Here is a 26,896-nt window from a genome sequence, read left to right as displayed (position 1 = left end):
TTCGCTCTTTCCTGTGCAACACTCTGCAGTCAGCAGTAAAACCACTTTAAATCACAACGCTATGTGGTGGGCAGCAAAATCAGCTTAGATTAGCACACCAGGATATACATTGGAGCGTTTTCAAGATACAGAAACTGTGGATGTCTTGTTTCTTGTTCCCCTAAGCCTTGTAGTTACACGAAGAACAGCTATATTTCATTCTAACGAATTCATATGTTTGTATATTTCACAGTGTTGAAGGCAGGTATATTATTAGTACTCTCAAACTTGGGTTAGCAAAATACTTTATAAAAGTTAGGTTAGCAAACACTTTATAATTATTCAACATGAATTCACAAAACACATATATTACATCTGGAAGACTTAATGAATGATGGTTTACATTATAGAGTGCATAAAGTTCCACCATGATTCATATGAATTGAAACTCAGTGGCCTTGCAAGAGGAGCATGAGCAGACTCATAGTCTGCTATATGGTCCCTCCTCTGCCATAAGCACAGTGGAGGCAGACTGGGGTAGCAGAGGCTGCATGCTTGCACACTTGCTCATGATATCTATAACTTTTATGGAATAATATTAATGCAATTAAAGTTGAACAGTATATTTTCTCCTGCTCAGGTATACTCTTAAAAAGGTGGTTTTAAGTAGGAAATAGTCAAAGTTGTTCTTTAGGGCTATTAAAATGATAAGTGTCCATTTTCATGTTTGGTCCTTGAACTGAGTATTTGTAAGATTTCTTTTGGCTACAGAGCTGAATACATTTGAAACAATCGCATTTTGTTTCTCATTCTTTAAAAGTTATTTTGCTGTGAGTCTTGGGCAGAACTGTATTGTACAACAGCCAGACTTACATTAATCTAATCCCAAGTGGAGCCTCTGCAGCTATCATGTAAATGTAAATGAAGAGGCTTAACCAGTCAGTTGATAAAATTATTTCTTCTGAATTAACTGTGGAATCAGTCTTTTGGTAGCTTGCTAGTTGAAAAATTAATGTTTGGCAGAATTTTCTTTAGGAAGAGATAGAAAATGGAAACCACCGACCAGTGTTAGCCGTAAAAGAGCCCATCATTTTTTAAAATGAGGGCTTTAAGCTCTAAGAAACTTGTAAATTCAAACTAAATATCTGTATTAATGAAGTTAATTTCTGATACTGCTCATATTTGTGATCTTACATATAATCCTTTTCTGGTAAATGAAAATAATTTTAGAAGAGATGTTTAGTCGAATTAGGACACAGTAGATGAGAACAGTAATTTTCCTCTCACATATATGTGAATTTTTAATGATGTTTAATGCCTCTGTAACAGTCATACTGTGAAAGTTCTAAAATAACTTCTTATGATTGGCCTGTGTACCTAGCACTGCATATTCACAGAAGTTTTTTTTTTCATATCACTGTATGTGCTTCCAGTCAGTTTGTAGAAATCCTTTTTTCTACAGTTGTACTTTGACTACTGGAAATTCTTGTTTGAGAGCCTGTTGCCCCCAGTCTCCTCTTTAGTCTGGGTCTCCCTGGCTAGAACGTATTTCCTTCTACTTACTTAGAATTATACAACTGGCATTATTATTGCACGTTTGTCTGCCTGCCAGTTTTCATATTAATATATTTTATTGTTCTATGTACATTGCTTATGAGCTGTTTCGGGCAAGAGTTGTATATGTTGGTTATTCACTTGTTCAGTATCTAGTGCAAGAGGCTTGGGAGCATTAAGCAGACCTAGGGCACCATAACAGTTTTAATAACTACTGTTATGCTCATGCCAGTAACAACTATTTCCATTGCAGCCACTGAGCAGCACTTGGGAAAAGCTGCTTGTGCTTCAGCTGCTTCTAGATATTTCATTTATACAGGAAAACAGAAAAATGGTGTTTGTCCTTCTGGCCACCAGAAGTGGAAGGAGACATTAACAGCAGAAAGGATGAAACAGAATGGGCTTGGAATATCCAAGGCACCATGTAAAGTAAATCCATTCAGCTTCTTTTCCTCTCTCACTTGTAATAGGTTATTTTATCTATTTCCTGGTTTGATTTACAGATCAGACTTGTACCTGACCTTAGATGACCGAAGGCTTACAGGAGAGGCTTGACAGTGAGAATTGTACCTTGATTTAAGCTCAGATGTTTGCAGTGTTTATCCACTGCAGCTGTAGAATGCAGTTAGCATTTATCCACTGTAACTCTCTCAACAAGTTTGTGTTTACAACAGGAGTTGAGCAGGAAAAGGGAGACTGAGATTAAGAAGCAGTTAGCAGGACTGCCAAGTGTATTTCCCTTCACTTACTCTTCTCCAGCTGTGATATGAATGTCAAAGCCTGTCTTCATTTAGGAAGATGTTTGTCAGAAATGTAGTCTAAAACACCTACTGGGTATTTGCAATAAGGCAGTGAACCCATTTTGTCAGTCTTGATGAATGAACCGCAGCTACTTAATTTCTTTAGGTTGCATGAAATGTGAAAAAGGGGAAGATAGCTTGTTTCTTCAAACATAACACCTTTAATTTAATGGCTATAAATTGCACCAAAGAATGCCATAGTCATTTTTTACAGTATTCTATTTTGGTCATAGGCTCTAATGGTTTCAGCATTTATGACACACCAGGTGACTTCCCTAAAAATTCATCATAGAATGTAAGCTATGATTCAGGATTATTTTGCTATGTATCTAGGGCTTTGAAAGATGGAGGTGCAACAAGAAGTGAAAAATCTAGGAGAATAACTCCTATGAAATATCTCGTACTGACAGCAAGTTCTGACAAGTACTTGTGAATGAGAATATGTGTTATTTCCTTGACTCACATAAAGATATGCCTTAATGCTTAAAATGCCAAAAGAATTGTGACACACTGTTTTCTAACCCACCCATAGTGACTAAGACTCTTTCATGGCACAGCTGTGATACAGCATAACTTGTTATGACAGAAAATAAAGTTTTCAAGGTTTTGTTAGCATTGCTTTTACATTTTCATGAGTTTTCATGTATTGTTGTTTTTTTTAGACTTTCAGAATATTAAGCCACATCACTACTGATGACAAATCAGAAATTTTAATAAGTTTGCAGAAGAATAGCTCCCTTGCTTTACCCCAATTTGTTCAACTCTACCTTTATTTGCAATGAGAGAATTCCATCTTTTTCTGTTCAGTGGATCTTACTAATAATGTTGCAGAGTTTCCTGAGCTTTCTCCTTTCATTCACTCCTTTCCTATTCCCAACTTTCTCTGCATAGACTGTACAGCTAGAGAGAGCTCTATAGCATTCCAGCTTCTGGTACTCAGGGCTCTGTCCTTTAAAACTGTGTCTGCATGAGACCTTTTGGTCAAAACAGGGAGCTCACAAGATCATAACCCCCTTTCTCTCAACAGGCAAGTCTGCTCTGAACATAAAACAAAATGAAAAAAAAGCATGAATTAGTATTACAGTCAGTTTGTCTGCTCTGGTTCTGAGATCAAAAACACAAAGTTCTTGTTTTGATGTTGCATGTGTTTTGTAATATCAGGACACTGGAGATAAAAAACTTCTCTTCTCCCCAAGGAGAAAGTCATGCCCTGGGATCTTCTCAAGTGGAAAAAATAAACTTAAGGAAAAATAGCTACAGGTCAGAAGAGGAAAAATGGAGTCAGTTTTACTTTTCTTAAATCTAATAGTCGGGGGTTTGTAATCATAAAGCTCTGATGATGAACCTCTTAATCACTTTTCTTTTGTTTTTCATTTGTTTCCCTTTAATTTTTTAGGGAAAAACCCCCAGTCTAATCAGCTTTTTTTTTTTAATATTCAGTTTCCTGATTTTTTTGGTATACTACCCAGTTCTTTCAACAAAAAACAAACAGGGTTTGCTCAGCAATAATTTATTGTTTTTCTGTAGTTCTGTGCTCTTCTGCACACACAAGTGAACCTGTGTTTGCAGTGGTTACCTAGGAAAGCCAGCTAGGTACATGTGAGAACTAAAATGATCAAGATGAAAAGAAGAAACAACATCAAAAAAGAAGAGAAAATATTATTATTTTTAAAATTAAGAACTTTTTTCTTCTTGTGCACACCTGTAAGTATTCAGATAAGGCCATCAGCTGTGTATTTTTAGGATTAAGATCTAAGGATGAAAAAGAATTTAGAAAAAGTTGATTCAAAATTTTTCAAGAAGAAAAAGTGTCTAGTATGCAAAAGAAGTCTAGTATGAAATGACTCAGTCATGGAGGAAAATGTGGGAAGCACCATCAGCTTTCCCAGTATTTTAGCTCATGTTACCAAATTTGAGGCTACTGTGTAATTTTTAATTTTCATTATTTGGAGTGTTTCAAAACAGGTAAATCATAAACTAAAATGGCAGTCTCAATTAGAATTCCTTCTGGGAATTCTCAGCTTTGACGACAATATGAGTGTCTTTCAAAAAGGAGGACTTCTCCAAAAAGACTTGCAAAGACCAATTTGAGAACATCCTCTTTTATATTACGTTTCTCTGGCCTTTGGACCTGTTCTTTTGTCTGAGATGCTTTGGGTCTTTTTTTCAAATACTTCAGCATCCTCTGGATACAGATAATTGGGCACTGTATTGAAGTGATCTGTAAAAACAGACCCTCATCTAACTACCATTATATGTAGTGTCACATGTATTCAAAGAACAGCTTCCATTGACTTGAGTTGCAGCTGTGTTTCTTTTTTCTTTACTTTTTCTTCTATTTTTTTTTTTTTTTTCATCTCAGGATCTAAATGAAGCATTAAGAAAGAGTAGCATACAATTGCAGACCATTTCAAGTATTATTGAAGAACATCTAGAACTCACTCTAGAATATTTTAGTCTAAAGGAGGTGTTGTGTGTATATATATATATATATATATATTTAAAATATAGATCTCTCTATATAAATATATATACATTTAAAAGTTTAGCAAAGCTGTAAGAATAGAAGCAGGACAGGAAAAATTAAAGTGTTGAGCAGCCTCTGTGACAGAGTTACTTTGATTTCTTGTTACTGACCCATGCTGGGGCTGAATTCACTATGCTTTCTACTTCACCCTCCTCATTCACTGTTCCACCAGCATTTGGCATGTTATGTTTCAAACTTCACACAGTTCAGTGGATTTGAAAGACTGAGTCATATGGTCCTTAATTGGGGTTTTCTCTCTGGAACCCATTGTGTAATTAGAAATCTACTTAATGTGATGTTAACTATGAAAGTCAAGCCATTTGATCACTTCATTTGTGTTACAAAATTGTTACAATTCTAAACTATGCATGCAGAACACTCAGAATTCCTATTAAATTAATTTAATTAAAGTTTAACTTATGCTTTGAGCAGTTTCTAAAGCCTGAAAGCTAAAAGCAGAGCTTACATTTAAAAGGTTTTAAAATTTACAGTGGTAAATTTTCTTACTAGAATAATACAGATTACATTACATAGAGCCTACTAATATTTTTTACATGATTTACAAAATATTTATATTGTAAAAAATACAAAAAATGATGTAGACAAAATACTTTTTGAATGTTCACATTTCATAGAATCCTAGAATGGCTGGGGTTGGAAGGGACCTTAAAGATCACCCAGTTCCAAACCCCTTACCAAAGCAGGGACACCTCCCACTAGCCCAGGTTGCTCAAAGCCCCATCCAGCCTGGCCTTGAACACTTCCCAGGAGGGAGCAGCCACAGCTTCCCTTCCAGTGTCTCACCACCTTCACAATAAAGAATTTCTTCCTAATGTCTAACCTAAATCTACCTTTTTTTCAGTTTGAAACTATTACCCCTCGTCCTATCATTTCCAGCAATATTGAATAGCAGACTGCTATTTTGTCCTTTCAGTTTACATGGTGTGGAGAAAAATATTTCTTAATGGTTGGAAGTCAGGAGTTTTGGGACCTTTTCTTGGCTGTGATGCTAACATATGTCTTGTAGTTCAAGAAACGCCTCTGAGCTTCTGCATCAGTAAAATGGGCAAAGCTACACTCAATTAGTACTTGCAAATTCCTTTGGCATCATTTATGCTCTCAATGGAGAACTGTGTTGGAAAGTCTGTGGAAGATGTATTCAGTGTTTTTGGAAGTCATGCCTTTTCAATTATATTTCTAGATGATGGATGTCTTTTAACATCAGACATGGCTTTTGAATTCAAAGTGCTTGAATAAAATTGATATTTAATATGTTCACGGAAGTAATAGGATTTGCTAGATATATAAATAAGTCATTGCAGGGAAAAATGCATTCTTTGAGAAGCAGCATTTAAGGATGCAGTATATTACTATGTCATAATGAATGCAAACCAAACTCTTTCATCTCATATTAGGAAGTCCTTTTATAAAAAACTTTTTCCTTAGAAGATGTGGGATATATGTGAATTTATCTTGTGAAAAAAACTTTTGACAGCACTGAAAAGTTATGTTTTTGGGCCATAACTATTTAAGTGCCAAACTGATATTACTTGATGTGCAAAACTCAGTGCAGACTGCACTTGTAATGCAGGACTATAGGAAACTCACTTCCCAGAATATTAAATTATTTGGAAATAAGGAATATTTTTTTTTCTTCTCCTGCCCAGCAGTGTTCTGTTATGTTCTATTATGATAATTTCTACATTATTTTGTCTACTTTGCAAAACTACTGAAAAATTATTTGTCGTTTTTTATTGTATTTAATTTCCCTGGTTCTCAGTTGGTAATGTGTTTGTCTTTGAAAGACTTGCCTTGGTATTTTTTGTGATGATTGTGAAATTGAGTGAGTTTAATTGATTGGCATTAACATGATTAAAAAACAAAAAAACAACTTAGACAAGGTTTTTCAAGTATGTGGGAGCAAGGAAGCTAAATTAAAATAGTCTAGCAGAACGTTAAGCATATAGAAATCTAAAAAGATAATTATTCATCTTCTAAAGTCAAGAGATAGCCTGAAGCTAAGAAATGAAAGTTTATGTGAGTTATTAAGAGTAGGTACTTAATATCTGAGCAGTAGAATGGCCTACTCAAAGGAATGGTTTTACTGCATAAATGTAGGTACTTTAATAACAAACTGGGCAAAAAGCCATTATTTGACATACATTGTTGATCCAGGACCTGATCCAGTTCTTAAATTCTTCTCAGATGCTGGATTAAATGTGCAGTCTATTAAATCAAACAAAGTACTTCTTTTTACAATGATTAAATAATGCATATATTGGGCTGTTATGTTTTTTATTAATATAATCCTTAGTAATTCAGATGTAAAATACTGATCGAGTGATCAAGACAAACACTGCCAAACAGGTCAGCATAGGCATGAGTCCCATGAAAGTCAAATATATTCACATTTAATACCAGTTTAAATACTTTACTAATTTGGATCTCAATTTTACCCACTATAAATTTGCGTTTATGAAACTATTTCTTGTAACTCTCAACTCTGAGTTTCTGTAGTATGTCAAACAGAAAGAAATATTTGGCATCCAGGATATCTTTAGGTATTTTACATTAACTAGGATTCCTTTTCCAATTTTAAAAAGTATTCTTTTTAGTGATAGGCAGAAACTACAGCTTGTGTGATAAGAGATTTGTAGGTGGAGATATAGGAATTAGTCATGGAGAAATTTGAATCACATCTAAATCACCTTAATACATTAATTGATGATGTACTGTATTAACTATTTTTATTTTGCTTTATGCCTTAGATAATGTAAGGGGATATCACCAGAACTAATAGGTAGCTACGTTATTTAATTACCATATTACTACACTTGATTGCCTCCTAATCCCTTGCAAAGTAAGGAATGGTGCTGCTCTGTAGTATAATGAACTAGGATCAAACAGAAAAGCCAACATGAAACTGATTTGAGGGTCATCTACTCAGGATCATTCAGAAACAACCTCATGTTTAAACTGGGTCTTCAGTTCTGCAAGTACTTCTTTTGCTATGGTTATGTCCTGTGCACAAGGAATAACTTGGGCCAAATTAATGCATATTATAAAGACTGAAACATGCCGTTTATGTAAAAATTTATTTTGATCAGAATTGCCAGTGGAAGAGCTGGTACACTAGTAATTTTCTCTGAAAAATTTGTCATGCATCAGGCAGTGCTCTGATGAGTGTAGGTAGCTACCCAGTGCCTGAGTCATGGGCCAAGGAGTGGTGTTTACGAAATGTCAGCTGAAGGTTTTGATTGCAATGTAAACCTTTATCCACTTCCAATGATGCAAGTTAACCTGGCTAACTTATAATGAAGTACATTTGCATTTTCAGTCAAAAACTAAGAGATAATTTAAGAAAATTTTTATGTAGTCTTTCATAGAATCATTGAATTATAGAATGTCAGGTTGGAAGGCAACTCAAGGATCATGTGGTCCCCCCCTTGTAACTTTAGAGTTTAAATGAGATGTCTTAGCACTCCATTGAGCTGAGACTTAAAACTTTCCAAAGTGGGGGAATCCACCACTTCCCCTGGGAGACCATCCCAATGTCTGTCTGTCCTCATAGTGAAAATTTTTCCTGTTTTCAAATGTCCCTGTGACTCCTTGTAAATAGGGAGTCTCCATCTTCTTTGTAGCTGCCCTTTATTGTAATAAGCCTTCTCTTCTCAAGGATGAACAAACTCAGTTTTCTCAGCCTCTCCTCATATGGCAGATGCTCCAGTCATCATTGTGACTCTTTTCTGGACCCTCTCCAGCCTGTCCACATCATTGTTGTAGAGCAGGGACCAAAAACTGGACACAGTACTCTAGGTGTAGTCTGACAAGCAGTGAATAGAGCTGGGTGATGACTTCTTTGTCTCTGCTGGTGATGCCCTTGTTGATGCAGCCCAGCATCCTATTGGCTTTCTTTGTTGCTGCAGTGCACTGCTCACTCATGTTGAGGCTGTTGTCCACCAAAGCCCCCAGGTCCCTTTCCACAAGGCTGCTCTCCAGCCAAGTGAAAACCCTTTCAAGGTTATTGTGTGGTTGACAGCTGTGACTGCCTTCTTGAGGAGGACTTCTGGGAATGAAAGGGAATGATGACAGGGAAAAGGCAAAGGAGCTATGTCTGTTAGCTGCTTGTAAAGTTCAGGTGCAACCACAAATTACAGTATGGAACCTGCTCTCAGATGACTTAATTAAGGTCTAAATTTTACTGGGGTTTTGTGTTTTTTTTCTTTTGTTAGATAACTATGGCAACTGTCTTCAGATTCAAAAGACAGACAAATTGTTTTACTACAGTTGTGGTATCTCTTATCATACTTTGTCCAGTCAGTTTTCACGAGCTGCTTGCTCTAGTAGGCTTCTGCCCAGTGGAACACATAACATCCACCTTCTGCTTGACTTTTTCCTTGGGAAGTAATGATTTAATGACTTCTGATCTTTCACATTGCACCTAACTTTAGGAATTGTATGATTTCGTATTTCTGTTCCTCTCCTGCAATTAGTTTGAAAAGATAAACTGAAAAGCTGCTAAAGTGAAGAATGGGGAAAAAATTGCTTCAGTTTCTTTTCTGAGGAAATGAAGCTAAAAATACCTTTTCAGATGTGCTTTAATTACTCCCTCCATATTTCCTGTGCCTTGTTTGCCTTCACAGTCTGGATTTTCTAGTTAATATCACTGATGCAAGAGTACCCATAGTACCAGTGGCCAGTACTGGTTTTGTCACTTCATCATGATTTATAAATTCTGCAAGGAAAAAAAGCAGTTATTTTTTATTGTAAGTGATCTGTCAATGTATTAAATCTACAATTACAGACCAGCTCTGCTCCTGAACATTTTACAAAATACCTAAATCATTTAATTGCAGAGAAGTGGTAAACATGTTCGTGTCATCTCTTCTGATAAGAAGTGTACATTTAGTGTGTTAAGACTTTGTGGGAACAGCTGAAGTTCAGAAAAAGTTAAAGCAATTAAATTGATTACTCTGTATAAAATAATTGGAAGTTCTATTCTGCTGTCAGTGGTGTAAGCTTCTTTATTTTTACTTTTCAACGTATTGTGGATGCAACCAGAAAATGGAACTTTACGTGCAGCAAAGAAAAAGTTTTAACTGGAAAGCTAAGGAAAAAGATGAATATAAAAGAATATCACTTGTGTAAAGGTGAACCATCTGGTCATCCAAAGTTCCAGAATGGAGAGATGATCAATGTCACAACTAGAGGAAGGGGAAAACCATCCTCCAGAAGATTTATGATAGAAATGCTACCTACTCAATCAGGCAGTGAAGTAGCAAACTGTAATAGATTGAGGGTTTTATAGTTTCCTTTCCTAATTTTAGAGGAATGTTTACATAAGTGATACCTACTTTGACTTAAATAATGGAATTATTCTCACTGAGTTCATAGATCTTGACACATGCAGTGAAGGATAATGCTTGAGAATGGCTTCCTTGTAGAGGGGAAGAGAATAAATAGAGGAATTTTGAGTGACAAAGCATTACTCAACCAACATATCCATCTTTGAAGTAATTGTTGAGCTGGCAAGGAAGTTTGTGCTCTGTGGAGCTCATGCTTTGCTCAGTAATCATTAGTAATTTCAAAGTGATACAGGGAATATAAAGTAAAAAGAAATTATATATATTAATATTATATATATTTTACTAGCATGGTAGACAGGTTTGAGGGTATGTAGGCTGAAGGACAAAGCTATTGGCTTTGTTAAGACTGATGAATTAGTTCAATTACTGCAGCTGGAATTCAAATAGAAAGCCCTTTTACTGCTTCTAGGCTGGTAAATGGGAGAGTAAAGTAATTGAACTGAGTAATTTCAAACACTGAATGACAGCATGTGAAAAGACACCAAATAATGTTTTGATGACCCTTCTATACTTCTTCATACTTCTCCCTTAATATTCTCAAAGCTTCTCTTTCTGATGGTGCCCAAACAGAGCTTTTTTCAAGAAGACAAGAGTACCCCTGACAGTTAAATTTTAACTTGTCTGTTGGAAAAGGTGTTTTTCATTTCTAGGAAACTAATTTTTTTTCAGAGGAGATAAGTGTTATTTCGCATGCTGAATGATATCAGGAAGATTAATTTTGTCACTAATAGAATAGAGTTGGGTATCATTAGCTGGAATTATGCACATACTATATGCACTTACTATACCTACAATAAGTTTTTTCAAATGATTCCCTGAAGACTGTGTGTGTATAACTGATTCCCTGTCTCTATGGGAATATTTCTTCAGAGTAACCTTAATACATTTAACTGGTTATTACCTGCCAACTACTCACACATTTTTAAAAAGTGAGTTCTTTAGTAAGTAGTCTTTGGAACATCATGCCTCCTATAGTGAGTTTGTATACTTAAGATTTGCTGGCAGTTCCCCAAATATCTTTGCACTGTGACTTGGATGTCTGCGTATCTATGTGGACTGAGGACAGCTTGACCAGATGTCCCTTCATTCAAATGTTGGCAATCATGAAGGCATCCATTTTTCAGTATTAGTAAGTTTGTATTCCTCTTATAGCTTTCAGTAAAGCCCTTCTTCGATCTCTGCATAGCTGGAGAAATAGACTATTCTTTCAGAAAATATGGGAGGTACATTTTTTGCCTCAAGAAGGGTCAGAAGAATGTAAACATCCAGAATGCAAGGTAGTAAACAAAGAAGAGCAGCTATTCCTGGAACTGGAATAAATCATAACTCAGGAGTGAATGGATGTTATTACAAAGAATGCTGATTAATTTTTTAGCTGCTGGGGAATTAATTAGATCGTAGACACATGGAATTGCAGAATGGCTTAGGTTGAAAGGTACCTTAGAGATCATTTACTTCAACCTCCCTGCCATGGAGAAGGGAGGGAGAGAGGTCCAGTCCTAGTCAGTGAGGAATGAAGGAATCGGTGTTCCTTACATACTCCAGAGTTTTCCACTGCTCTTGTGGCTGATTCAGACTTCAGGAATGTTGTTTATCTCTCCCCCATTGTAAGGACTTATTATAATAGTAAGGAGCTATCATATGACTGGTCCTTATCTAGCCAAATGCTCAGTTGGCCAGTTAGCCAGGGGCATCAGCTCACTGCCAGCTTTGTCAGCCCCCACACCTGACTTTTTCAATCACTGGGTTTATCAGGAGTCTGTGTCCAACATTCCACTTGCCAATCATCCTTTGAGGCAAAAATAATTCTGCTGAATGGAACCTCACAGCCCCAGTCAGAAATGATGTGTCCCTAGTGAAGGGGCACCGATCGCCTCATTGTTTTTCAGATGCCAGGAGGATCTGCTCCATTATCTTACCTGACAGAGAGGTGAGACTCAATGGTCTGTGGGTCTCTGGGTTTTCTTTGCTTCCTTTGTTAAAAATGGGAGTTATGTTTCCGCTTTTCCTGTCTGTGGGAACTTCTTCTGGATGCCACGACTTCTCAAATATGATGGCTAGTGACCTAGCAACTTCAGCTGCCAGTTCCTTCTTCCAGGTTGCACAGTTAAACATCCCCAGCACTGGTAAAAGTTATATTACCCAATTACACTTTCTTTAGGAATCAAGCTGAAAGGAATGGCCATGTGGCCAAGCACTCTGTAACCTATGAAAACTCTCAAACTTTAAAAATTATGTAAAGAAAAAAAAATCTATTTAAAGAGTCAATGTGAAACCACAGTGAAGAAAAGCTGCATCATAGTTTATGTTGAATACAAAAAAGAGGAAAAGAAAAAAGAGTCAATGTTACAGAGTAACATAAGCAGTTTTAATGACTGATTTTCCCTCAACCATTCCATTGTGTTTGAAACCAGTAGTGAAATGGCTAGTAAGCTGTTCAATGGAATATCAGATGGGACTGTCAGGGTGTCTCCTCTGACAGGTAGAATGGTGGAACCTCTACAAATAGGCTGTGAACAGTTATTTCTTCACCATACACAGGAAAAGGAGTAGTCTTCTTTGGTGGGACACCTTATGCTACATGAGAACACAGAAACCAATTTTGTTAGCTATAGAAGGCAAAAATCTCCAGCTCAGTGAGGTTGTGGAATCTGGATCTGTGGACAAAGCCCCAAGCAACCTGCCTGGAGTTTGGAGTTAGTCCTGCTTTGAGGCAGGAGTTTTACTGCATGATCTTCAGAGTTCATGTCCAAACTAAATTCTGTGAGTTGATGATTCTGTATTATTAGAGTCAGTTACCAAGTTGCTAGAGGAGGCTAATTTTCCATCATGGAACTAATTGAAAGGCAAATGGGAGCATCAGAAAGGCCAAGTGGTCAGAGCTGGGGAAATTGGATTCCTGCTCCTGGACACCTTAGCAGTGAGCAAGTGGAATAACAATGTTACTGAAGAGGAAATCTACTTTTGATTCTTTCTTTTGTCTTTACTTTCAGGGAGAAAAAGTATCTACAATGCCCTAAAGTAAATTAAGAACTGAGTAGTTCCAAATAAATGAGTAAAAGTTTCTTATATTTTTGTGCTCTATAATTCACGGGACATTATGATACTATCTCAATTAGCATTTCTGTGTCTGCCATTCAAAGGAAGTTTCTCTGCAGAGCTACTGACTTGCCCTGTCACCCCCTCTGAGTTGTGGTTATACCCTGAGGTCTTTTGATCTGTGATTTTCATAATAGCAGTGCTGAAGGTGAGAGTTAGCAGAACAAGGAGACTCTATCTTGTTTCATTGGGGAACTTACATATGGGAAAAAAGGCACACATAGAAGAGAATATGCCACTTTTCCCCGTATTTCAGCACAAACCACTTGTGAAAAGTTGATAGCAGAATTACTGGTGTTTTGGCTTGTAGAAGGGACCTGATTGTGCAGTATGCACTTTTTTTTTTTCTTAATTGCAAGTTTTTTAGTTATTTTTTCAGACTGTTGAAAAATGTTTCTTTTTCATCTACCCAGGAAAAAACTCTTGTAAAGTGTCACTTGTCTGAATTAAATAACTGTAGTAGGAAAAAATGCAGTTTTCAGGAGTGGAAAATGGTCCTACCAAATCACTGCTTTAGTATTTATTACTACTTGACAATTCCATTAACTGTTTCAATTAGACAGATATATTACTCGTGTCTGTGGCAATACATTTAATTTCAGGTAGTAATATGGTGTTGCATCATAACACTTAGAGGCTAACAGATTGACTGTAGTAAGGCAGTGAGCAACTTTAAGTTTACTGATTACACTGTAAAAGAAATCAAAATAATATTTTAGCAGGTGTCTAGATATTCTAATTACTATATTAAGTACTAATTTAGTCATTGCATTGAAAAAATGCTATTTCTCAAATAATTTCTATGTGGAGCTTTTTGGAAGTTTGGAAGATTGAACTGTTCACCATAGCATGCAAGAGAGGTGATAAATAAAAACTATCATGTAAAGTACATGACTTATGGTGTGAAGTTATAATTAAAGAGCTCATCCAGCCTGTGAATATAACACATTTGTAGGTGCAGTTGAAAACATGTAGGCTTACTCAATTGCAGAATTTCTTGGGTAAATGTTTGACTATTTATCCTCAAAGTTACGGGGGCACCTCATCTTTAGTTCAGGAAGGGCACCCTGGTCTAACCATCCCCTGGGATGCATGTGGCAGCACTACACCAGACCAAACACTTGAAGGGTAAGATTAGGATTTAAAGGCAGAACCTAGGGACTCAGACCAGTAATAGAGGAAAGGGCAGCTCCCTTAGTTTATCATAGAAATCAGCCTCAGTATTTTTATTTTTTTTTTTAAAACACCTTCACTATCCAGACTTTTCAGTCTGTGAACAAAGTGTAGAAAGATTCTGTGACTGTGTCTAGAGCCAGCTAAGATCCCCCCCCTGTGCTAAGAAATAAAAGTGTCCATGCTCCTGGCATGCAGGGGCAGGAACTGTGGACCTTGTCTTGTACTTCAGACAGATACTCTTTTCTACTTGAAAAGCAGGTGACAGTCCTCAGCTTCTGCACTTGCATGTTCTACTGTTGGCCTAATATGTGACACATCTTTTTTGACCATGGGCAGATTTAGAAGTTTCTCTGCTGACTCGACTTACTGAACCAACTAAAGTTGCATACTGTGAGAAATGTATCTTCTGGACTTTTTCCTGACAAAGGAAAATGAAATTCCTTTAAAGAGAAAGTACTTAGTGAAAAGTGATAGTGATAAGGCAGTAATAAGAGAAAAGTCATCATTCTGATCCTGAGATACTTTTTAAGGAGTAAAGGGTAAGGTGGAGAACCATTTAAAATACATAGATTTTAATACCAGCACAGGACCATTAGCGGTCATTAGGTCTGACCTATTGAGCAGAAGTCAAAGAACACTGGTTACTTGTTTCTCTTTTATGCCCAAACCTTCTGTCTGGACTATAGCATCTTTCCAAGATCTTTCCAATGCTTTCCATTGTCTGGTTACAATTTAAGGGGATCAAATCATGGAGTATCCCTTGCCTACCTGGATAGTTGTCCCGGTGGTTAGTTGTCCTTAACAGAAACAAACAAACTGACTAACTAACTAACTAACTAAATCTTAATTCTAGTCTCCATTTATGGGAAGTTCAGTCAATTTTAACCTCTTCATGGATGAAAGAAAATAGGTTGCAGTTTGTTCTCTAGTTACAATGGAGGTTATTTCTAATTTTCAGTCATTCACATAAAACATTCTTACTATCTTCTTCAGTATCCTTTTTTAAAGCAATGACAGCAGAAATAATTATGACAACCCAGCACTGATCTTTCCTATTTTATGTGTTGCAGTTATAAAGTGGAAATGGAGTGAGTGATGTTCTCCTGCTTATATGTTCAAGATAGAAATATTAATTCCACGCATTGACAAGCTGACTCAAAACTGAGCAATTAGTCAGACCTACAGCTAACTGAATGGTATTTTCCCTCCAGTTTCTTATGTATTACTAAATGGCCTTCTAACAAAGACTATGGTGGGGTGCGATAATTCATGATTTGAAGCCATCAGTTAACTAGTTATGTGTATTGTGTAATATTGTAACATTCTTTTGGATACTTTTTATTATTAAGATAGATTTACATGGGATAACTGCATTTTCATAATAGTGTTTTGAAAAATGGGAAATGGAGTACCAACTGACAGTGCTTAGCATTACATTCCCCTGTGCTTATTTTCAGATTTTTATAGCAATATTACTCATCTGAAATCTCTGGTCTGTTAAAGATGAACCATTTTCCTTAATGAATAAAAAATGTTAAGGCTCTCATACTACTATCTTTATTTCTTTTTTACCACTGCTTATTCTCAGTATAAAACTTGTTTTATTCCTTTTTTGTCATAAGCCTTGAGAGTTTAGCAAAAGGTATCTTTAAGACCTTATATATTATGCGTCCTCTTAGTAGTCATCATGCAGCAGACTGAAAAATAATGGGTTTAGTTTTCTTTTTGGTCTGGTGCAAATCTCTTAAATTTCATAATTTCATATTCCCGCCCCTCTCTGAATTTTAATTAATTCCAAAGTTTTGTAAAATAGACATCTAACAGTTTCATGTATAAAGAGCATCATGTGACTATTCCAGGATGAAATCCTGAATGTTTCTTCTTTATTTCACATTACTTTCTTATACCCATTTCCATATGCTGAATTTTAATTTTCCCAGATACTGTTTATGATGGTGAAGGCTGCAGGGTCTTAGATGCATGTCTCTTTCAAACCATTGCTATTTTGTGAAATAATGATCAGACACTAATTTTGCACCACTGTGGAGCATCAGCCTTAAGAACTTTTATCAGAACTGGATCAATCTCCTTTAGTTTTCATCAGACCACACCATAAAAGGCTGATTAAATTATACTCCAAAATACTGAACTCTTGGTCTGCCTCATAGAACTTGTGTTTCCCTCAAGGGACCTGGATTAGAGATGTGCAATTGAAAGGCTGACTCCCACTATTAAAAAGAAAAATAATAGTATGAAAAGACTTACAGAACACAATTATCTGCTTTTTATTTATTTCCTCTTATGTTAAAAGAGGTGACACTGAGGATTAGTTTTCTGTGGCTTTAATTACCAGCCCTACTATCCATTTGGGACAAAATTTTTCCACCAGAAAAGGCAAAGATGAGGAAAAACTTGGATATGAAGGTCCATCTAGGTTGGGGGGTTTTGTTGTTGTTGTGTTTTATTTTGTTTTGTTTTGTTTTCTCTCTTTGAAATCAATTACAGGTGAAAGAGGGAAAATGTTGGTGCAGCAATGTCATTGTGTCTGAAATTTTATTGGATACCTTCTGACTGTGTTGTCCCATGATATTCCTAGACTTCTGATGTAGAAACTGACACTCAGAAATTTACATCTCAGAAGCCTCAGTGCATAAATTATATCAGTGGAAAAAGTGTGGGTTTTTATGTACACCTGATATGTCCAACTCTCTGCTGATCTCCCTTTTTAAACACTATGTAGAAAGAAACTATATAAATAAAAACTGCAGTGTAGGCCAAAAATGCACTTTTATGTAATTGGGTGTTGCTTTAAATGTCCCTGGGTTTCTTTTTTAGTGATGCTTCTGCTTAGAATTGAGCCAATCTGTCTTCATATTTCCTCTTCTCTACCATTATAATTGATCTGGCAGTTTGCCACGCTTGGACCCAGACAGTAATAACTTGGCATAGAGGATATTCTGCCTCCCTAATTTGACTGACAGAATAAATCCTGATTTTAAACTGCTGTCATGTGGTTTTTATCAGTAAATAACACACATTTTACTATGGCATGTGTACATTGAGATAGACAGCTATGTCTTTTTAATGTGCCTTGCCAGCAGCAGAGGAGGAGTCATGAAAAGCGATCATATTTTCATGAGCTCTGCTCTAAGAGCAAAACCCCATGATTCTTAGCAAAAAACAAAAAACAAAAAAAACCCAAACCGAACAACATAAAGCTTGAAGACATCTGTTAAGTTTTCTTTTAGAGAAAGCAATATGTGTGTTCTACTTACTAACACGTTCTTACGCATACAGGCTGTTTCCCTCTATTGCAGGTTGTTTTGTTGTTAGGGTTTTTTGGTTTTTTTTTTCACATATTCCATACTCTAATGCAGATGCAGTCATGGAAAAAACATTATTAGTTTTGGGAAACGTATCTGTGCATTGGTAAATAATTTATTAGTAGTGGCAATGCTAGTACTATACTCTGTTCAAGTTGCACCCTGCTGTAGTTTCCCTGGGAGAGGACCAAGTATTTGGATGGCATGCATACAGTTTTCAATTATGTTCAAAGAAATAGTTGTTCAGTAGTGAATAATCTGCTGTCAATAAACAACAAAGTCCCCACTGCCAGTAATGTTATGCTAAGTGGAATCACTGTGCACAAGATCTCCTGGAAGCTTATGCTGAACCTCGTCAACACTGAGAATTAGTACTGCAAAAAATCAAACAAAGGCAAAACAGTTGATACATGATTGTGTGTGAAACCATCTTATCACCAATTTGGTTTCAAACAAACAGAATAAGTCATCACAGTAGTAGAAATAAGTATGTTCCAGAAAGCAGTGCATCACAGAAATGCATGTTATTCACTGAAGATGAAAGATTTGTGTTTGCCAAGAGTAAAATATTAAATGAATCCCATCCCTGAGGGCATTTTTAAGAAAGCCTTCTGAACCTACTGGAGTCAGAGGGAGCTAGTGAATTTACTGGATTTTTGTTATGGTACCATCTACTATAGATGTTTTCTGCTATAGTACCATCATCTGTGCTATACTTTTCAAGCTAAATGGCACATTAAAATTTAATCTTAAATTTGTAGCATGTTTATGATTGAGGGGTGGGCCCAAAACTTCATTAAAAAATGTTCTGTATATTGCAAATTTGCTGACTGGTCATTCTACAACAGCTTGGTGTTCCATACTCTTGAATGTGAATGTTTTGGTACAGGGCTTCTGGTGGATATGTCTGCCATGGAGCATGCATGACCCTTCTCAGAGGTATTTTTAGTAACCAAGCAGACTGCCATAGGAATATCTGAGGAGAAAATGCTCTGTTTCTCTACTGAATCAAGAACTTGATTCACATTCACAGTATTGCTAAGAAATTGAAATGGTGCATATATCTGTGGATATTTTCTAGGAAATGTAACTTCTTTATTCCCTGTGTGGTTTTTCAGTTGTTGATTTTTACATGAAAAGAACAAAAGATTGCTGTATCTGAGTTTAGAAGTTATGAATATGTAGACATTGTAGGCTACTTTGTGAATGTTGAATGAGAAGTTCATACAATTATTGAATACAAAAAGAAGACCAAATCATAGATGTTTTCAAGACATACTGTTTGGTGAACAAGTGCACAGAATTCTAACTGGAAGGCTACTTTTTTGCTTTACCCATATTCTGTTTTTCTCCCATTAAAAAGTGGCTGCTTTGCACTCTCAGACAAGACTAATTTATGCATTAAGATCAATGAATTACATGATTTCTTCTTGCAGAGCATCCAATTCAGAGAATTCCCAGTACAGATACTGGTGTGCAGCACCTGAACAGTCAGGCGTGCTTCACGTGTATCTTGGTCTCTGAAAACCAGGCTGAAGTTATCAGTGAGCAAAAGAGGATAAATCCAGAATTTTATCCCAGTGTAAGGGCATAATATCTGTCTTTAGAAGGTCCCTAATGTGAATATTTTCTCAGCGTTACCAAACTACTGGACAATTTCCCTTTCCAGAGAGAAACAATCAACCAGAATAGACCTGCATTTAGCCTGACCTTCTCAAGTAATCATGAAATTAAAGTGTAGTCTGAGACTAATCAAGTAGTATTTTCCCCTCATTATCTTCTGTCCATTTCTCTCCTCACAGGTGGGGTGATGTGAGTCGTAAACTTTAAAGCTAAATATCCAATATAAAAGTGGTCTGGAACAGACACCAAAAGATAATCAACTACATTCCCTTATGTAAAACTGAATCAGTTATACCTAATCATCCAAACAGCCCGTAGATATATATTTGACAGTCTCCTACAGCTTTAATCCAGTAATCCAAGCTGAGATATCCTGTTTGCAAGACTTTGTATAATTTGAACATCTAGAAATTCACGCACTGTATTTGGTAGAAAGAAGACAGGAGACCTTCAGGCCTTTTTTATAAATATGTTTGTGTACTGTTTTCTAAGGAAACCAAGAATAATCAAATTTGTGGAAGTGTCAGATTACTTAGTACTGATTTTGTAAAAGAGTACCTTAACTCTATGGAATTTTGGGTCATCACACAGGATAGATGTAATGATGGTGCATACAGTAAGGCAGATGTCAGAGCTGTACAGATACGATCACAAAGGTAGGCATTGCTTCTGTAGCAGCAGCAAGTACTACTGCATGTTCCTGAGTCCTCTGGGAAAACTTCATATTCAACTCTTCTACTATACTTTTGCATAGGAATTTTAAATTACTAAAAGAAATACAGCAGAAGAACCGCCAACAAATAATAACTCTTAATGTGTTCATTTCTTATGTATTGATCGCAAGTTGCACAACTTAAATACTGCTAGTTGGTATCAGAATAGTGTTTTTTGTAGTGTTGTTTGTAGTTTGCAACCATAGGTAAAGACCTTATCTTTCTTAAAAAGAAAAGCTATTAAATAATTATTCTCTCAATTTGCAATCATAACGCTAAAAATTTCAGCTTACTCAGAAATAATTTCTGTCCATTTTAGAATGAAAATATTTAAGTCTATTTCTTGACTTAAGTAATTTTCTTTCAAGGAAAATCAGTGAGTTGGACTGATTTGTTAATCAGTTCAAGGTCTGTCACCATTTATCAAATCCTTAATATTTAATCAGAAAAAATGTATTACTCTGAGAAAATATAATTTCAAAAGTTGTGACATTACTTTTCAGGCATTCAGCTCAGATAACTGAGAGCATTGGGATGTGAGATTTTTCTTGAGCACTTTCTGTGTGAATGATTGTATTTACTATACTACAGGAAAAAACGATGGTGTTATACACTACTGTATATCTTTCTTTGCCCTGAAGAAATATATCCCTTGCCTTGCCTTGCCTTGCCTTGCCTTGCCTTGCCTTGCCTTGCCTTGCCTTGCCTTGCCTTGCCTTGCCTTGCCTTGCCTTGCCTTGCCTTGCCTTCCCTTCCCTTCCCTTCCCTTCCCTTCCCTTGCCTTCCCTTAATTGAATGGTATATCTAGAATTTCTTCCACCTTTAAATTCCTACAATTTTAAAATGTGTTGATTTCTGCATAAATGCTACAAGGGAGGGAGATGGGGGATGAGGCAGTAATGGATACTGTACAAAAACCTTGTATATGTGCTTAGTGTATCATGGAAATCATCATATCTAATTTACAGTATGGAACTTCAAGGCTTGTCTTTCACAAAATGCAATTTCCCTCTCTGAAAGAGTTAGTCTTTAGAAGTGGTAGTCCAAAGGGTGGAAATTGGCTTTTAAAATACTCATTTCTTCCTGCTTCCAAAATAGAATGATTTAACTTTTCACAGACGACCTTCAACAAGACAAGAGGACACAGTCTTAAGTTGTGCCAGGGGAGGTTTAGGTTAGATATTAGAAAGATTTTCTTCACGGAGAGGGTGATTAGGCTATGGAATGGACTGCCTGGTGAGGTGGTAGATTCTCCGTCCCTGGAGACATTTAAAAAGAGACTGGATGTGGCACTCAGTGCCATGGTCTAGCAACTGCTGCGCTGGGTCAAGGGTTGGACTAGATGATCTCTGAGGTCCCTTCCAACCCGGCTAATTCTATGATTCTATGAACTTCACTGAGCCACTGCTTTTAGTATGTGGCAGCATAAGTATTCACACTACTGCACCAGAGCTCACATCACAACTGGAGCTGGTACTATGAGCTATGGTACCAGTGCTGCATGGTGCAAACCAGTATAATGCTGATAATGTGAACATGTTGCTCAAATCCTGAAACATGGGGAGGTTTATGGGTTGATGTGTGAACTCTGGAAGTGCTGAGGTTGTCCTGAGGTTGGCTATGTGAGTCCTGATGAGGAAGCACTGAGCAATATGGTAATGCACTACAGTCATTTATTCATTTTTAATCTCTTAAAATGGGTTGAAATTTTGATTTAACTGCTTAGTCCTCAATTCTTTACTAAATATCAAAGAAAATGTCAAAGAATGTTGAAGAATGTTAAAGAAAAGAAACTCCAGAGGAACCATTGTGTGGCCCTTGTAATATTATTTGTGGGGAAAGGTTGTTAAGTTTTTTACAGGCCTTCTCTATTTGTTGCAAGCAGTGGGGAGTCACTACATCATATGTTCTATTTTTGCCTGTATTTTAGGATAATATAATAAAACACAGATATGATTTTAATAAGGGATTTAAAATTTAGAAATTGTCCTTTGCCTCTGCTAATAACTGAAGTCTCAGGCATAGCATATGTATGTAGCTATCTATTTACCTTATTTTCAATACATTTTGTAGGAATTCTAATTCTATTAATGGCACACAAATATAATAGAAAGAACATAAATAATTACAGATTTAATTTTATGGTTATGTATTTTCAATTCTATATAATTCACACACAATGATTTCACACTTTGCATTCTTTATGCAATCAATATCTGTCCTAAACAACTGTGTAGTCAGAACAGTGGTAAGTAGAAAAATGTGTTTGATATGAGGAAAATGCATTCAAACTTGCATAAAGTTCTTTGTAATGCTTTCCTTATGAGTGGCAACTTTGAAGGTTAATTCAGGTCAAGTGAACAGCATGCCCCAGATAAAATTTTCCTTAACACCACCCATGCAGCTACTTAGAGCTAGCAGTGACCCTGGCCAAGCTACATAGGCAGTATTTTCTGCAGAAAGCGTTGTTACTGGGCACAGACAATGATTTATTTCTAACTTCAGGCATCCAGGCTAGAGAGGATTGTTTTTTCACCTTCAGAAAGCTTCCCACAATACCTCTTCCCTTTCCTAAGTGAACCAGCCCTGTGTAGATAGTGATGCATTACACTGTCTGGCCCTGAAGCTCATGCCCATTTGTAAAGTAAGCTATGATTTAGTAAGATAGGCAGGTGCCTAACTTAGTACAGATTTTGTCTTCTTTCTTAGGAGTTACAGCAAAATGTACAATAATCATTCCATATTTAATATTGGCCTCTGAGCTATATTTCTGCAAGAGGTTGGTTTATTAATACCTTCCCCTGTTTTCTAAGTATGTCTGTATCTGACTGTATCTTCAGCCTGATCCATGTTTGATTTAATGAGCTTTTGGATCTTGGTATTTTTGAATGCTGAAAGTGGATTTTCTCCCCCAGAGTATGTGATTATTGCTACAAGAATATATCACATAGTTTTTCACAGAAGAATGTACCATGATGAATAAGGATATATAAGCATCATGGGGCTGTAGCATTGTGAACATTTAAATAAATAGAATTTTCTAAGAGTATTTTTCTTCAGTTGTATTAACCAAATCTGGTTGCTGGCAACATCTTTAAGGAATCTCAGCAGTATAATTTACTGTTAAATTATGAATGGTTGAGTTAGCCTGTACCACTAAATGTTCCCATTTCAGGATTCAGATTTCACTGTGCTGTGTATATCACAGGCTTAGTGACTATCTATATCTGCTAAAATATATGTATTACCTCTTAATGAATGTTTTGGACAAAAACCAAAAGGTGGAAAAATGACAACCTACCTAACGATCAGTAGTAGGTTCTCTGCTGCCATTCCTACAGATTAGCCCAGTAAGTTAAAATATTAGGGCAGAGTTAATGCAAGACTGTCACTTGAAATAAAGAATAAGGAGCTCTACATTTTTTGCACCAGAGTATTTCAATGTGCTGTGCAGAAGTGAAAGGTAACACTGAAATTTCTCCTTAGGCACCATTCTTAGTTTCATTCTTAGTGTCCTATTAATTGAAACTACAAAGAACATTTAGAGTTTTTACTGGAATCTTAACTAACCCCTCATGGTAATGAACATAATTATTGTGACTTTTTTTTTTTTTTTTTAATCTGCAGCAAAAAGTGATTGTTGAGCTTTGTCTCACGTTATTCATCTGTGTTAATAGCATGTGCATCAGTAGGCGTGGGAATAGAAACTGTGTAGTCACTTTTTTCAAAATTCAGAAACAGAGACCATTGAGATGTCTATTATGATGTCTGCATTATTTCTTAAATTTACAATTGGTTGGAGTTTGACATTTACAGTTTATTCTGATTGGATGCTACAATCTTTATTTTACTTAGAAAGAAAATTTATGCTTTTTTCCAAACAAGAACTGCTGGCATGCACAGTGTCTTGTATTTTTAGTTTTCTTTTTTTATGTTCTGTTAACCTCAGATTGTGAACTCTATGGCATAGAGTGTCTATATCCTTTTATATTTAAAGTGCTTCACATTATGAGCATCCAGTCCTAACTGAATCAAGAAGTTCTGTTCCTAAAGGATCATGTAATTTATGACATACCATTTTCTCATTTGAAAATGGTAAAGTTCGATAAAAGCAGAGTTAATCCAAATTATTTGCTTAACAAAAGCAAGAGAAATACATTTCCTAGGATATATTACCTTCATGTCTGTGAACTTGAAAAACGAATAATAGATATAAGGTAGGCCCTTTTTATTGTCTCCCTAATACCTCCAACATAAAACTGTAATTGAGCATAAAAACATTAATTCTCCTAGCACAAAACATTTCTTATTAAGATAAACCTGTCAGTATGATAATACAAGCAATATCCTTGGATTACAAGAGTGTGGGCTAGAAATCTTTATAAGTAATCTCACAAAATTCCTCTCTTATTGACTTATATTTTAAGAATTGATTCCTACAGATTTTCATTGGATTGAGAAAATGGTTGAGAAAGCCAGAGCAAAGTATGTATAAAATACTGATATCCTCATTTCTCCCTTCTCAAAACTTCAGTCACGCAGTTTTAGCAGAGAAATCATACCATGATTTGCTCTTTAATTGCACTTGTACACCTTGAATAGAAATAAAAAAACAAGGGCTCAGCCCAATATTAATTTACATCTGAAATTCTGCTTTTATAAACTCAAGTTTCTTTACCATGTCTGCAATCCACATTTTAATTTAAAATTTAGGATATTAGCAACGGAAATTTAAACATAAATATATGGTGCCATCATCATATATCCACCGTTCTTTTTTCTCTAAATGAAACCAGAGCTGGCTTGCTATTTTAAAAAAACCCTGTATTACAGATAGATAAGGGGAATAATGTGCATAGTAAGGCTGTTTCTTGAAAAAAGGTGTATTCAAGGTCTGTCTCTCCTGCTTGAAGTTTGACATAAAAGTCAGGTAAGTCCTATATACCATAGCCAGAACAGACACGCTCAGTTTGTTGGCCAATATTTTTTTTTGTTACTGTATATGTGCTTATGTTTTGATTTCTTACTTCTTGAAAGCAAAATCAGAATTGGCTTTTCACAGAAGTACCAAAAGCTGTAGCAAGAAGAGTGTAAAAACAGAAAAGGAATGCTTAAAAGTTTTTAAATTATTACAAAAACATTTCAATTAATCTCTGATTTAATGAAAGCTGAATTTTTAAGCACCTCAAAATTTCTACCTGGAAATCTACTTTGATTTGAAAGTGTCCTTTAGTGAATTCATTGGTCACAAACAGAATTCATTAGTCACAAATTACGTAATGCAATTAAAATCAAAGAAGGTTTTCAACATTTTAGTTGAAAAGATTTAGTTTGTGTTAGAGACAGCTCAGGGATTTTAATTGTGCTGGTTGAAAATACTTTAGTATGTATGTATATCTGATAAGTGTAATCTAACAAAAATATAAATCCAATCATTCAGACATGCTGAAGAAAATTCTAGATTTCTTTTGGACCTACAGTATATGCATGTAGCCAGTAAGATATAAATTAGTACATGTCTTTTTTGTTAGAAACATATTATCTAACATTAATTCAGTCAGATTGAGTCCTCTCTCTTTCAATATTTTTGGCAGTGAATGAGCATTCTTGAGGCTTTCCCTTGAATGTACTTCATCTCTATTCTAAACAAATCAAATTACAGAGCAATGAAGCTCAGCTCTGAATTTATGGGATCTTTGGATTATCTGTATGCCAAATTTTCACTCATGCCAGGTAGATCTTGAGGTAAGCATAGAAATTATTATTATGAAGAAATTGTGTGTGTCTTGTCTATATAAAAAAACAAAATAGTAGTAGCTCTTTTCATTAACAGGGATCCTACTGCAAGTAACAAGCCTGAATATACACTCATTTCTTTCTCAGTGTCATAGAGAAATAAGTTTATTGGTTTGTTCATGCAGTATTCCACATGTGTGTCATTGGTTTTCACATTACTCATTTAAAAAAAAAAACAAACAAACAATAAAGTTTGTACCTTGCTTCAGCAATTATACTGTAAAAACTCCCTAGAATCATACAATCTTAGAATGTTAGGAGTTGGAAGGGACCTCAAAAGATCATCCAGTCCAACCCCTCTGCCAGAGCAGGGCCACCTAGGGCAGGTCAGACAGGAACACATCCAGGTAGACATTGAATGTCTCCAGAGAAGGAGAATTTCCACCTGTAGGAAGAAGCTTGAATTTCCCTCTTTTGTAAAGCAATAGAAACTTTATGTAAGAAAATAAAAAATTGTATTTATATATAGTTTCTAACAAGCTTAGTCATAGAGCAAAGATCAGGGCATTCCTTTGCTCTTTCTGCTTGTTTTACCTGACAGTGGTTGTGAGCAAATAAACAGGGTACCATGGGAAAATCCTGCAATCATCATCATCATGTAATGAAACTCTTAGTCAAAGCAAAAGTGCTGCAGCTGGGGAGATTTTCTTCATCTGCTAATCCATTTTTTTTAATTTAACTATGATTGATAGTTCTTGTGTGAAGTTGCCCTGAGGCAGTTGCCTCTGCTTTTCTAATCTCAGAGTTCTCTGACTTGAAGCCATGTAGCCGTGGTCATTATTTTCCTGTGCTTTCCCTGTTGCAAGTTTCATGGCTTGTCTCAATATACTGAATGCATATATACGGAATTAATTAGCATGAGGGTATCTATAGCTTAATTCCCTATCCAGCAATTCATTGCTAGCAGCAATTTAAATCTAGGAAGGAAAATATTCTGTGT

At 35.9% G+C, this 26,896-nt stretch overlaps 1 protein-coding gene across 1 annotated transcript in view; it reads left to right on the top strand.

The window, feature by feature from the left end:
- PRKN (parkin RBR E3 ubiquitin protein ligase) overlaps positions 1–26,896 on the top strand; it is a 710,558-nt gene that overhangs the window by 72,239 nt on the left and 611,423 nt on the right. The gene's annotated exons all lie outside the window — the stretch shown is intronic.

This window comes from Calypte anna, chromosome 3, assembly GCF_003957555.1.
Source record: "Calypte anna isolate BGI_N300 chromosome 3, bCalAnn1_v1.p, whole genome shotgun sequence".
Lineage (NCBI taxonomy): Eukaryota > Metazoa > Chordata > Aves > Apodiformes > Trochilidae > Calypte > Calypte anna.
Note: the sequence above shows the minus strand (reverse complement) of the source record. Positions and strands in the feature narration are given on the sequence as shown.